General features: G+C 37.1%; 1 long non-coding RNA gene across 1 annotated transcript; it reads right to left on the bottom strand.

Moving 5' to 3' along the window:
• Positions 1-778: 778 nt before the first annotated feature.
• LOC138923065 (uncharacterized) lies at positions 779-13496 on the bottom strand. The gene is made up of 3 exons (XR_011436190.1): positions 13370-13496; positions 12694-12854; positions 779-1805 (listed from the first exon to the last, which is right to left on the bottom strand). It is a non-coding gene; the product is annotated as an uncharacterized lncRNA (long non-coding RNA).
• Between the last annotated feature and the right edge of the window lie 983 nt (positions 13497-14479).

Genomic DNA, 14479 nt, shown 5'->3' with positions numbered 1-14479 from the left:
AGCTGCAACCCTATTGTTCCACTTGCTTCATCATGGCATCCACCTCTGATGGCCCCTGATCTAATAGTTATCCCTGTACCTATCTCATGTGTATCTGACCACACTTGTTTTTATATGGTGTGATAGTGGATAAGACTGTCCTTTCTCTCATTTTTTTTTGTGGCATTCTTTCCTTTGTTATTGTTGGGCTTTAAGTTTTGATCTGTTTTATGACACATCCAATGAATAGACTAGTCCTGGTTCTCTTCCTAGTCCAGTAGGCAAAGGCTTCCCTAGATATACCATAGAATCCTACTCCTGGCACAGCTATTTATCCTCCTTCTTCATGTACTTAACCCTGAGATCACTACATCATATCACATTTATTTCATTGTACTAGGCCTTCTTCATTATGATGTAAAGTATACATTTGCAGGACTTCATTTATTTTATTATCTTTTGTGGTTTCATAAATGTGTGCATTTATACAGAAAAACATTTTTAAAAATGTATAATTTGTAAAATAAAAACAATGGCAGGGAAACTAAGACCAGGCTAAATCGAGTGGAGTCAAATAACAGTTAAGCAAAACTGAATTAAACTTTAAGAGTAACTTCTAAAACAAAAGCTGCAAAATACAATACTTTAATCACATCGACATGGGTCTCTAAGTTAAGATAAAGAGTCAAGGTCCTGGAAATGAAAATATAAAAGATAAATTTTGAAAAGCAGTGGAAGAAGCAATATATAAAGTTGTAATTCCTATCCATATAAACAGATAGATTTAAATATGCTTATGAACATGATAGAGGTGATTATTAGTTGTATGCAAAAGAATGTCTTTCACAAGATAGAGAAGATACAGAACTTTCTACATTTAAAAAGTAATGAAGGGTGGCACAATATGAAAGACAGATAGATTTGACAACACAAAATTTATAAATTGTCATAATTCCCCCAATTGTATCTGTACATAAAGAAATTCAATGCCAAACAGCAAAATTGGTGGAAAAAATTCCAATTTTTGTTTGAAAGTATGCAATCAAAACCAACAATAAACACAGACTCCAGTCTATAAACTGTGCAAAGAACTGACACATTCAATTTTCAACAAAATGAAAATCTGATAAACACAAAATATATATGCATCCCCAGTAGTAATAACATAATTGCAAAGTAAAATTCTTTAGCACTCTTCTTCATGTGTTAAATAATATTTTTGTGAGTACTCACAGTGAAAGAAGATTCTCTGAAATGCAAGTCTCATAAACTGCTGTTGCAAGGTAATATCGACCGCCACTGATCTAGATCTTTTTAATGAATACAAAACATATTTAAATAAACTACATCTTAAAATTTTTTTAAAGACTCTCACTTTACTGAAAATCCCTCCACACCTACCTTTTGATTTTCTTACACACTTTGCTGCAAAACTCCTCAGATATGTTCTAATTTTACTGGAACCAATTTATGCCTCACATTCTTTCTTCAGTCTCACCTAAATGGACTTCCATGCCCATCACTTAATTATCAACAATGGTTCTTGTATTGCTGAGCCCAACAGTCATTTCTCTCTTTAAATATTATATAATTTCATTATAAATTAATCATTTAATCAAGCAAACAAACATGGAAGTCTCTTGTCTCTGGGCTAGAATGTTCAGGTGACATCAGGTAAAAATTCTCATTTTCTGTTCTCTCTCAATCTTTGCAGTACCTTCTGTGCTCTCAAACTCCCCTGGGCGCAGTCTCTGAGAGGGAGAAGTCTGTGTGGAAGTCCAAATTTCTCTCTGGACAGTTGATTTTGGAGACTGAAGTCCTGTCCTCTGACAAGATAGGAAGGAGTTAAACATTGGTCTCTGAGCCATATTTAGGACTCCAAAAGAAACAGACATGCCCTGCCCAGCCCAAGGATGCATACATGAGGGACTACAGCAAAAGAGATATTTACAGCTCCCTATATCTGCTCATTAGACACTGTTTTCATTGTTACTTACACCTAGGAACACATGATTTCCCTGTGGGACACTGGTCTGGACAGAAAGGAAATTTTTCCTGCTGATTCTCTCTTCAGTAGTAATCATGTTAGAAATTAAGTGAATCCTGATTTTCTTACTCCTTCTTCATGAACTCTCCTGCCTTTCAGAGGTCCAATCTCCCAGCATCCTATCTCAACCCTGAGTTCAAGTTCCTCAGATTCTAGATTGAGGAAACAACTGCCTGGATTAGGGACTCGGATCTTCAAAGTGTGGACTTATGGTGGGCCACAACTCCTGATATTTTCAGGAAGTCATTATTTCCCTCAACTAGGGAGAGAACTGTGTTGCTTTAAAGCTCTGGGCACTATACTCCTTGGTTTCATGACATATTTGTGAAATGAATGAAGAATTCCATACTTATAAGATAAGAACTGTCTTTAGCCCCACATTATGAAAACTTTGTGAATTATGAGATGTATTTATAAAATAGTATGCTATATAATCTGAACATAACACCTTATAAACATTGTCTAATTTAATTTTTGGAAAATCCATTCTGTGAAGAAGGACTATTATGAATTCCATTCCCTGTTACAGGAATGGAGCTTGTAGGAGTTTAGTGATCTGTCCAAAATTATAAACAGAATAAGGGATAAACATTGATTGTAATTCTGGCAGAATGCTTTTGATTTTCAAGCTCTGAGCCAATGGTTCTCAAACAGAGAGGGTTTTGCCTCTGGTGATTTATGGCAGTGTCTGAAGGGATGCTGCTAAATACCTACAATACACAGAACAGCATCCAACACAAATAATTATCTTTTCCCAAATGTTAAAGTGAGAATGTGAGAAAATCTATTCTAGGCCAGCACTTCTCCAATATACATATAAGTAACCCAGAATTCTATCTCAAATGCAGATTCTCATTCAGCAGGTCCTGGAGGGCAAAGGGATTCTGCATTCCTAGCAAGCTCCTGGGTGATGTTGATGCTGCAAGTCCCAGTCTGTGGACCAGTATTTGAGCAGCAATGCTGTGGTCTTGTGTTACAGTCAGGTGTAGATAGTTTTAAATCTTCTGAATCAAATATTGTATCCATATATAATTTTGAAAGTATATTGTATTCGATAATTCCAAAGGCTGTGATAAAGTCTGTGTTTGATTCTTTTATATAAGGATCCTTGAGTGACACCAAGTAACATATTTTTAAAAAATATATACTTCAGGTAGAATAACAGCCTCCTAAATATGTCTGCATCTTAATCCCCAGAATCTTTGAATAGGATGGTTAATGTAACAGATAGAATTAAGATTGCTAATCAGATGACCTTAACATAAGAACATTCATCATGGGGTTCATGTCAAGATTGTGGTGTAGGCAGACTCTGAACTCATCTCCATCCATGAACACAACCAAGTTACAACTGTTCTTGGAACAATTACCCCTGAGAGAGAACTGAAAACTGGATAAAAAGTACCCCTGCAACAAGATACAGTCCTGACTGAGGTGGAAGAGGCCTTCACAAGCCACAGTGTTTCACAGCTGGCCAGGAGCAATCCTAAGGTTGCAGCTTTCCCTGGAGGAGTGGGTGATGTGAGGGGAGAAGGTTACCACTATAAGCATCCTTTGGACTCAACACAACTGAGACAAGTCTCACAATAACTGGATTTTCTGGTTATTAACTACAATGGGGGAATCCCTCTAGAAAACCTGTTGGACATAAGTGGAAAGAATCCAGCTCTTAAAGGGCCCATGCACAAATTTACCCATTTCAGAAAGCAACCTAAAGTCACCAGAAAGAATGGTGCACAGTCCTTTGGCAAAAAGAGACTCACGTGATAGGCTTTGGTTGCATCTCAGTGAGAGGTGAGATCTCTCCAGGGACTGAGAAATTGATGGTAACCATTGTTGTGACCCAGTAAAGGTGTGCTGACACAGATGATAACAGAAGCCATTAGAGTAAGAACTCCAGTCAGCCCAGGATCTGCCCCACCTATTATAACACCAAGTTAATCCATCTCAGCCAGGTCAAGCAGCCCACCCTAGAGAGCAACCCCACCCAACAGCAAGCCCTTGGGCAACTTGTAAGCCTGCATATGCTGGGTGCCTGGATCCTCTGCAGGCAGGAGAGTGGGTCTTCTTCTGTGTGGCAGGGCATGTGCCAGGAGTGGGCAGAGTGTGTGGGGCATTGGGGGAGTGTGTGTGGCCTCTGCAGTCATGTGTGTGGGTCTGCATCAGGGGGTCAGGACATACATACAGGGCAGGACTGTGTTGATGGTGTGTGTGCCCCTGTGGACCTTATCAGCTGCAGATGACTTGTGCTTCTTAAACAGCTACATAGAGAATTGGCTCCACTTTCCAAAGCCTGAAACAATCAGGTGCTCCCATGCCTGGGCCAGCCCCACTAAGCTGCAATCCTGAGAGAGCTGATGACAGACTTTCAGGACAGAGGCCTACAGCAATTGAAAGCCCCTGAGCATAACAACTAGCCACACTGTGGGTCTACTCACTTAACAGAAAACGTACAGAAGGAATGTGTCTTTAGACCTTGCATCCAACTGTGCTGGGGGCTCTCCATGCCTTATAAACTGACTGGAGGGTCCATAGTAGCAACATGCAGCTGAGCATTACAACCAACCAGCCAAGGGGACAGCCTGGCCTCCCTGCGGCAAAAGAAAACATGCCAAAATAGAAGGAAGCATGTAGCCAATGGAGGTCACCACTGGAACATTTGGAACTGGTGACAAGAGAAGCACACTGCTGGGCCTCATAAGGCATCACTTATCCAAGGCAACCTCTCCAAGATCAGGATATGTAGCTGACCTACCTAATACATAGATATAAGCACAAACAAAGACGTAAAATGAGGACAGAACTCATAAGAGAACAGAACAAAATCCCATAAAAAGAACTAAATGAAACAGAAGTAAACAACTACCTGACAAAGAGTTCAAACAAAAGTCATATGGATGCTTACTGGTTTTTAGGAAAGAATGGATTGATTCAGTGAGAACTTCAAAAAAGAATTGGAAAATATGAAAAAGAACCAATCAGGAATGAAGAATACAATAATGGAAATGATAAATTGCCTAGAGGGACACATAGTAGAGTAGATGATATAGAAGAATGGATCAGCGAGCTGTATGAAAGACTAGAGGAAATCACCCAAGCTGAACAGATAAAAGAAAAAAGAATTAAAATGAACAAAAACAGTCTAAGGGACCTCTGGGACAAAAATCAAGCACACTAACATTGTATTATAGGGGTCCCAGAAGGAGAAGAGAGAGAGAAAGGAGTAGAGAATATATTTGAAGAAATAACAGTTGAAAACTTTGCTAACCTAAGGAAGGAAATAGACATCCAAGTAGAGGAAGCACTGAGAGCATCAAACAAGATGAATCCAAAGAGACCCACACCAAAACACATTATAATTAAAATGTCCAAAATTAAAGATAAAGAGAGAATCCTACAAACTGCAAGAGAAATGCAACCAGTGATATACAAAGGAAAGTCCATAAGGCTGTCAACTGATGTCTCAGCCAAAACTCTACAGACTAGAAGGTAGTGGCATGATATATTTAAAGTGGTGAAAGGAAAAAAACCTACAGCGAAGAATACTCTATGCAGCAAGGTTATCATTCAGAATGGAAGGAGAGAAAAGTAGTTTCCCAGTCAAGCAAAAATTAAGGAGTTTTTCACCAAGAAACCAGTCTTACGAGAAATGTTAAAGGAACATATTAAGTGGGAAGGAGAAAACCACAAATAGCAATAAGAAAATTATCAAAAATAAAAAGGCAATAAAATCACTGGTGAAGACAATGGTAGAGTAAAAGTAGCAGATCAACCAACTATTGAAGATCTGAAGTTAAAAGACAAAACTACTAAAATTACCTACTTCCATGATAAGAAGGTAATGGATGCACATACAAAAAGAGGTTACATATGATATCAAAAACATAAATCTGGGAGGATTGTCTAATAGAGTAGAGATTTTAGCAAAAGTTCCAACTAAACAGACCATCAAATTAATATAGATTGCTATATACGTAGATTAGCATATATGGATCTCATTGCAATCACAAACCAGAAACCTATAATAAATGCAGAAAAAACTAACAGAAAGGGACCCAAACATAACACTAAAGAAACACATCAAACCACAAAGGAAGAGAACAAGTGAAGAAGGAAGGAACAGAGAAGAACTACTAAAACACCCAGACAAAAGGTAACAAAATTGCAATAAATACGTAATTATCAATAGCTACTTTAAATGTCAATGGACTAAATGCTCCTTCAAAAGACATAGCATGGCTGATTGGATAAAAAACTAGACCCACGTAAATGCTGCATATAAGAGACACATTTCAGACCTAAAGACACTCAAAAAATGAAAGTGAAGGGATGGAAAAAGATACTCCATGCAAATGACAAAGAAAAGAAAGTTAGAGTAGCAATATTTATAGCAGACAGAATAGACTTAAAACAAAAGCTTTAATAAGAGACAAAGAAGGGCACAATATAATGATGAAAGAAACAATACAAGAGGATATAACACTTGTAAATAAGTGTGCAGCCAACATAGCAGCAATTAAATATATACAGCAATTATTAACAGAAATAAAAGGAGAAACAGACAGTAACACAAGAATAGTAGGAGACTTTAACACTCCAATTTCACCAATGGATAGATAATCCAAACAGCAGATCAATAAGGAAACACTGACCTTAAATGACACATTAGATAAGATGCACTTAGTAGATGTATATTGAACATTCTATCCCAAAACTGAAGAATTTGAGTTGGCCTGGTGGAGCCGTGGTTAAGTTCACATATTCTGCTTCAGCGGCACAGGATTTGCCGGTTCGGATCCCAGATGTGGACCTATGCACTTCTTGTCAAGCTGTGCTGAAGCAGGCATCACAAATATAAAGTAGAGGAAGATGGGCATGGATGGTATCTCAGGGCCAGTCTTCCTCAGCAAAAAAGAGGAAGATTGGTGGCAGATGTTAGTTCTGGGTTATTGTTCCTAAATAAACAAGTGAAGAATACACATTCTTTTCAAATGTTCATGGGAAAGTCTCCAGGATCTATCACATATTCAGCCTCTAAACAAGTCTATACAAATTTAAGATTGAAATAATAGCAAGCATCTTTTCTGACCACAGCAGTGTGAAACTAGAAGTCAACTACAGGAAGACACTTGGAAAAGCAACAAATATGTAGAGATTAAACAAAATGATACTGAACACTGATTGGGTAGATGAAGAAATCAAAGGAGAAATCAAAAAATACTTGGAGACAAATGAAAATGAAAATACAACATGCCAAAATCTATGGGATGCAGGAAAAGTGGTTCTAAGAGGGAAGTTTAGAGAAATACAGGCTTACTTCAACAAAAAAGAAAAATCTCAAATGAACCATCTAACAGTGCACCTAAAAGAACTGGAAAAAGAAGAACAAACAAAGCCCCAAATCAGTAGAAGGAAGGATATAATAAAAATCAGAGCAAAAATAAAGAGACAAAAAACAGGAAAAATCAATGAAACCAAGAAGTAGTTCTTTGAAAAAATAAAGAAAATTGACTAACCTTTAGATAGACTAACCAAGAAAAAAAGAGAGCTTAAATAAATAAAATCAGAAATGAAAGAGGAGACAATACAATGGACACCTCAGAAATACAAAAGATCATAAGAGAGCAATATGAAAAGCTCTACACCAACAAATTGGATAATTGTGAACAAATAGGTAAATTCTTAGAATCATACAGCCTTTCATTACTGAATCAGGAAAAAATAGAGAATTTGAATAGACCAGTCACCAGTAAGGAGATCAAAACAATAATCAAAAAGTTCACCAAAAATAAAAGTGCAGGAACAGATGGCTTCCCTGGTGAATTCTACAAAACATTCAAAGAAGACTCAATACCTATCCTTCTCAAACTCTTTCAAAAAATTGCAGAGGAGAGGGAGCTTCTTAACTCCTTCCTTGAAGCCAAAATTACCCTGATACCAAAACCAGAAAAGGACAACACAAGAAAATAAAATTACAGGGCAATATCAGTGATGGACATCGATGCAAAAAGTCTCAACAAAATACTAACAAATCTAATACAACAATACATTAAAAACATCAAACACCATGATCAAGTGGGATTTATCCCAGGGATACAGGAATGGTTCAATATCCGCAAATCTATGTGATACAGCACATTAACAAAATGAAGAAAACAAGTCACTTTATCATCTCAATGGATGCATAGAAAGCATTTGACAAGACATAGCATCCATTTATGATAAAATCTCTGAAGAAAATGAATATAGAAGGAAAGAGCCTCAATATAATAAAGGCCATATATAACAAATCAATAGCTAATATCATTCTCATTAGAGAAAAACTGAAAGACATCCCTCTAAGAACAGGAACCAGACAAGGATGCCTACTTTCACCATTCTTATTTAAGATAGTATTGGAAATCTTAGCCAAAGCAATCAGGCAAGAAAAAGAAATAAAACAGAACCAAATTGTAAAGGAAGAGGTGAAACAGTCACTATTTGCAGATGACATGATTTTATGTATAGAAAACCCTAAAGAATCCACCAAAAAAACTTTTAGAAATAATGAATATGGGGAAGTTGCAGGATACTAAATCAACATAAAAAAATCAGTTGTGGGGCTGGCCCTGTGGCCGAGTGGTTAAGTTCACGTGCTCCACTGCAGGCGGCCCAGTGTTTCGTTGGTTCGAATCCTGGGTGCGGACATGGCACTGCTCATCAAACCACGCTGAGGCAGCATCCCACATGCCACAACTAGAAGGACCCACAACGAAGAATATACAACCCTGTACCGGGGGCTTTGGGGAGAAAAAGGAAAAAAATAAAAATCTTTAAAAAAAAAATCAGTTGTATTTCTATACACTAACAATGAAGTAGCAGAAAGAGAAATTAAGAATATAATCCCATTTACACTTGCAAAAAAAGACTAAAATACCTAGGAATAAACTTAACCAAAGAGGTGAAAGATATGCACTGTGAAAACTATAAAACATTGTTGAGAGAAATTGAGGAAGACAAAAGGAAGTGGAAAGATATCCCATGCTCTTAGATTAGAAGAATTAACATAATTAAAATGTCCGTAAATCCTAAAGCAATCTACAGATTCAGTGCAATCCTTATCAAAGTTCCAACAACATTTTTCATAGAAATAGAATAAAGAACACTAAAATTTGTATGGAACAACAAAAGACCCCAAGTAGCCAACAGAATCCTGAGGAAAAAGAACAAAGCTGGAGGTAGCACACTCCCTAATTGCAAAAGATGTTACAGAGCCATAGTAACCAAAACAGCACGGTACTGTCACAAAAAGACAGAGACTCACATCAATGGAACAGAATTGAGATCCTGGATATAAGCCCACAGATCCATGAACAGATAATTTTCAACAAGGGATCCAAGAACATACAATGGACAAAGGAAAGTCTCTTCAGTAAATGGCGTTGGGAAAACTGGACAGCCACATGCAAAAGAATGAAAGTAGACCATGATCTTACACCATACACAAAAATCAACTTAAAGTGGATTAAAGAATTGATTGTAAGACCTGAAACCATGAAGTTTCTTGAAGAAAACACAGGAAGTACACTCTTAGATACTTGTTTTAGCAGTTATTTTCAAGTACCATGTCTGACCAGGCAAGGGAAACGATAGAAAAAAGAAACAAATAGGACTACATTAAACTAAAATCTTCTGTACAGCAAAGAAAATTATCAACAAAATGAAAAGAAAACCTAACAATTGGGAGAAGATATTGGCAAACCATATATCTGATTAGGGGTTAATATCCAAAATATACAAAGAACTCATACATCTCAGCAGCTCAAAAACTCACAACCCAGTTAAAAAATGGGCAAAAGATCTCAACAGAAATTTCCCCAAAGAAGATATACAAATGGCAAACAGACGTATGAAAAGATGGTCAACATCATTAACTATCAGAGAAATGCAAATTAAATGTATGATGAGATACCACCTCACTCCCATCAGAATGGCTGTAATTAGCAAGATGGGAAACAACAAGTGTTGAAGAGGATGTGGCGAGCAGGCAACCCGCATGCACTGCTGGTGCGAGTACAAACTGGTGCAGCCACAATGGAAAACAGTGTGGAGATCCCTCAAAAAATTAGGAATAGAACCACCATACGATTCAGCTACTCCACTGCTGAGTGTTTATCCAAAGAACATGATAACATGAAGGCATAAAGATACAGGCACCTTTATGTTCATTTCAGCATTATTCACAATATCCAAGGATCGGAAGCAACCCAAGTGCCAATCAATGGACAAATGGATAAAGAAGGTATGGTATATATACACAATGGAATACTACTCAGCCATAAGAAATGATGAAATCCAGCCACTTGTGACCATATGGATGAACCACAAAGGTATTCTGCTAAGTGAAATAAGTCAGAGGGAGAAAGTCAGATACCATATGATCTCACTCATAAGTAGAAGTTAAAAACAACAACAAACAATCACATAGAGACAGAGATTGGATTGGTGGTTACCAGAGGGGAAGAGAGGAGGCAGGACAGTGAAAGGGGTGATCAGACAGGTGTGTGTACTGATGGATTGTAATTAGTCTTTGGGTGATGAATGTGATATAAACTACAAAGAAATTCAAGTATCATGATGTACACCCTAAATTTATATAATGTTATAAGTCAATGTTACTGCACTAAGAAAATAAAATAATATTTTGAAAATAAGGGATCCCAAATAAGGGATTGAAATTCTGTCAGGATACTTGCAGTTCTCAAATATGGGACAACAGTTCTCAGCAAGAGGTAATTTTGCCCCTGGGGATATTTGGCAATGTCTGAACAAATCCATGTCTTGTAATCCACAGGACAGCACCCTGCACAAATACTTATCCAGCCCCAAAGGTGAACAGTGAGAAGGTGAGAAATCCTTCTCTATCCAGCAGTTCTCTCATGTCATTGTGCATACACATCACTAAGGTTTGTACTTCAAATGTAATTTCTGACTCATCAGGTCTCCACTGGGCTCAAGGACTGCATTTTCTAGCAAGCTTCCAGGTGTTCTTGATGCTGCAGGTCCTGGTCTGTGGACTCCACTTTAAGTAGCAAGACTGTGGTTCTGTGTTAGAGTCAGGTGTAGGTAGATTTAGGTTTTATCCGTCAAGAATCTCTTTTGCATGAAATTTTGAGAGTTAATTTCTCACTCACTCTAGAGGGTTTGAGAAATTCTATATTCATTTTTTTTTTTAAATATAAGGTCTCATGAATGACATAAAATAAGATGCCCTTGAAAAAACTTGTAGTAGGCAGGATTAAGACCTCCAAAGGATGTCCACATCCAAATCTGAAGAGTTTTGGATATCAATGTTTTTCTCTAGAATTCTGTCAGGAAAAATAATAAATAATTGAATTCATACTGCTTCATAGATTGTAAATTTAATTTTAATAGCAAATCAGGCTTTCCAACCCATGACTATTTGATCCTTGCATCAAAGGTTGAAGGTCAGTATAGTATAGAAGAAGGATCAGAAGACTAGATGATAAAATTGGGATCCAAGTTTGGTAGCTGCAATAAATACATGGACTTGAACAGTGAGTACAATCTCACTTCTGATGTGAAGAGACTCAGACTTACTCCAAATATTTCAGATGAAGAAAATAAAGCTAAGGGTTCTGCTTCAATAATACCTCTATGTGTATGCATCTATTCTTGGGTAGACATAGAAATATATGAGGAGGATACACAATTGAAAGAGAGGTTGTGCACGATATCCAGGAACCCACACTCTAGCTGTAGAGAAAGCCATGTAAATATATAAACTGATAATTACATCACACTGTGACCCAAGCAATAACTAAACAAAGGATGATTCACAGAAATTGTGACTTTCAAAGAACAATAACTTTTGTCTGGAATAGTTAGAAAGGTTTCATGGAAGGGTTCATAACTTAGAAGTGCTTTGTGGATGAATGAGATACGTGGTAAGTTAAGGGTATCCAGATTGACGAGACATTGCATAAATATGCAGATATACAAAATAGCATAAATATAGATGGATAGATGTATAGAAGATAGATATAAATAAATATAGATGCAGAAACTTATAGAGACTGAAATTTGTACTTAAAGTATGAGGTGAATAAGTGTAGCAGAGAAAACCTGGGAGGAAATTTTAGGAACTTGGATATGTACCTATAAGTGACTATGAATCATTCATATTTACAATCCTACAACTGACTTGCTCATTATAGTTTTCACTTATTTATTTTAATTTAGTTTATTCTGAATGTATTTTGTTGGAATAGTTTATATATTCCCATGGTTCACTTCTTTCCCCTCAGCCAGTGAAAAGTACCGAATATACACTTCCAGAGATATTTTATGCATATTCAACAAAATGTCTGAATATCAGTTAAGTTCATTTGAAAACAGTTATTTTAGTGGCAGTGTGGCAGACAGATAGAAGATGGTGAATCTATAGGTGTAAAGACCAATCTGGAGGCTATTGAACAGTAAGTGTGAAATAATAAATATGTAACCTAAAGAAATGTCAATGATGATAGATGTTACCAAGCAAGGGCTTGACACCTGATGCACACAGAATCTGAAACTGTGGTATATCAGTCTTTGAAAGAGGAAAGGCTTTGTTGTGCAATTAATTGGTAAGAAGACAAGAGGCCAGGCTCTCAAATCTGTCTCACCTGTCCAAGGTATGGAGTAAGGTTTAAGGGATCAGGGAGGACTGGCTGGTATGCAGAAATGCTGGCAGGATACGTTTCCACTGGAAGATCAAAATTTCCTCTTCTGTGCATGATGCTGGCTGGCTTCCTCTCTTGCCCCTGAAAAATAGCTTTACCACCCTCTGTGGAGATAGGGTCAGTTACAGGAGGTTACTAGGAAAAGAACAGTAAACCAGGGTAAAGTTGTTATGCAGCTAAAGCTATCTCCACTAATAAAAGTTTCTAGAGATTTAGAGTCATCCTTCTCTTCTTGGCACAGAGCGGGAGGCACCCTTACAAGTGGTGATTTCTCTTATAAATTTCCCTTACAAAAGGGTAACTTCTACTAGGTTTTCAGAGCTTTCCCTGCACCTGCTATTTTTTACTAACCATCAGCCCAAAATAGCCCTTATGTCAAAGAGGCATATTTTGGGGTGGCAAATTCTTTTCCTGGTCCTGTCATTATATAGAAAGGAGAGAATCAAAAGTTTTGTGGAAATGTGGTATTTTAATTGAAATCAAATATGTTATCATGCTGTGAGTACACTATATTATTTATCAGGTATCCAGGATGTTTGCAATAACTTTAGAAACGCTAGTATACTGGTTCTAGCCAGACATAGCTTCCTTGTGAGACAATGAGAAACCCAATTCTTACCTGTAGTCCTATGATTGGTATACATGAGCAGATGCCTTGTCCCTATTACCCTTGGAAGGAACATAATAAAGTAGCTGAGGGTCATGAGCAGGATCATCCCGCTCCTTCAGTGCGGTTAGGTAAGCAGGAGCAGTAATGATTAACAGAGCCCAGGGACATGGTAGATACTTAAGAAATATTTTTGAAAGACGAATACTGCATGGTTCACTTATTTTTGGAATCCAAAACAGTCAAATTCACAGAAGGAGAAAGTAGAATTGTGGTTGCCAGGGACTGAGGAGGGGGAAATGGAGAGATGTTGGTCAAGGGGTACAAAGTTTCAGTTACACAGCTGACTGCATTCTGAATATCTAATATACAGAAATGTGACTATATTTAATAATGCTGTGTCACATACTTGAAATTTGCTAAGAGGTTAGAACTTGTGTTCTCACCAGAAAAAAATAGAAAGGTCATTTGAAGTGATGATAGGTTAATTAGCTTGACTGTGGTGGTTGTTTCTCAAGGCATATGTATATCAGAACACCAGGTGGTACTCCTTAAATATATTTATTTGTCAATTATACCTCATAAAGATAGAAAAAACTTAAAAAGAATAAAACAATGTACTAAAAAGAGAGCGATGTGTTTTGAGTAAATAAAAAAGATAACTTCTGCTATGACTTTTTATTATACAGAAATTTGAATTTGAGGAGACTATGAGACTGATCATGGTGCATGAGGAGAAGACATTTAAACTTTCAGTTAAATTTTATATAAAATGTTTCTAAAGCTGCTGTTGTTTTTATTCAGATTTTCAAGAAACCAGAATTACATCAGAAAACAATAATTTTAATTGCTTGATTTAAGTCCTCTGCAAAATAAGGCAAGCACTGATCTCTAGGGTCCTAGGGGTACAAGGAGTGGAAGTAGATATGAATCTTAGCATCTCCCCTAGACTAGCTCTCCAGAGGCAAGAGAGGGGCTGCCTTTTCCACTAGCAGGTTTGTAGCTCTGAGAAATATGGATGTTCTTTTTTCATTTAAGGTATATAGAAGATGCCTTAGGTTCAGTCAGTTCTTCATGGGAAAAATCATTAGGGGAAATTTTGAGCCGCTGTAAACATTAAGT

This window comes from Equus caballus, unplaced genomic scaffold (genome assembly GCF_041296265.1).
Source record: "Equus caballus isolate H_3958 breed thoroughbred unplaced genomic scaffold, TB-T2T haplotype2-0000440, whole genome shotgun sequence".
In the NCBI taxonomy this organism is placed as follows: Eukaryota; Metazoa; Chordata; class Mammalia; order Perissodactyla; family Equidae; genus Equus; species Equus caballus.
Note: the sequence above shows the minus strand (reverse complement) of the source record. Positions and strands in the feature narration are given on the sequence as shown.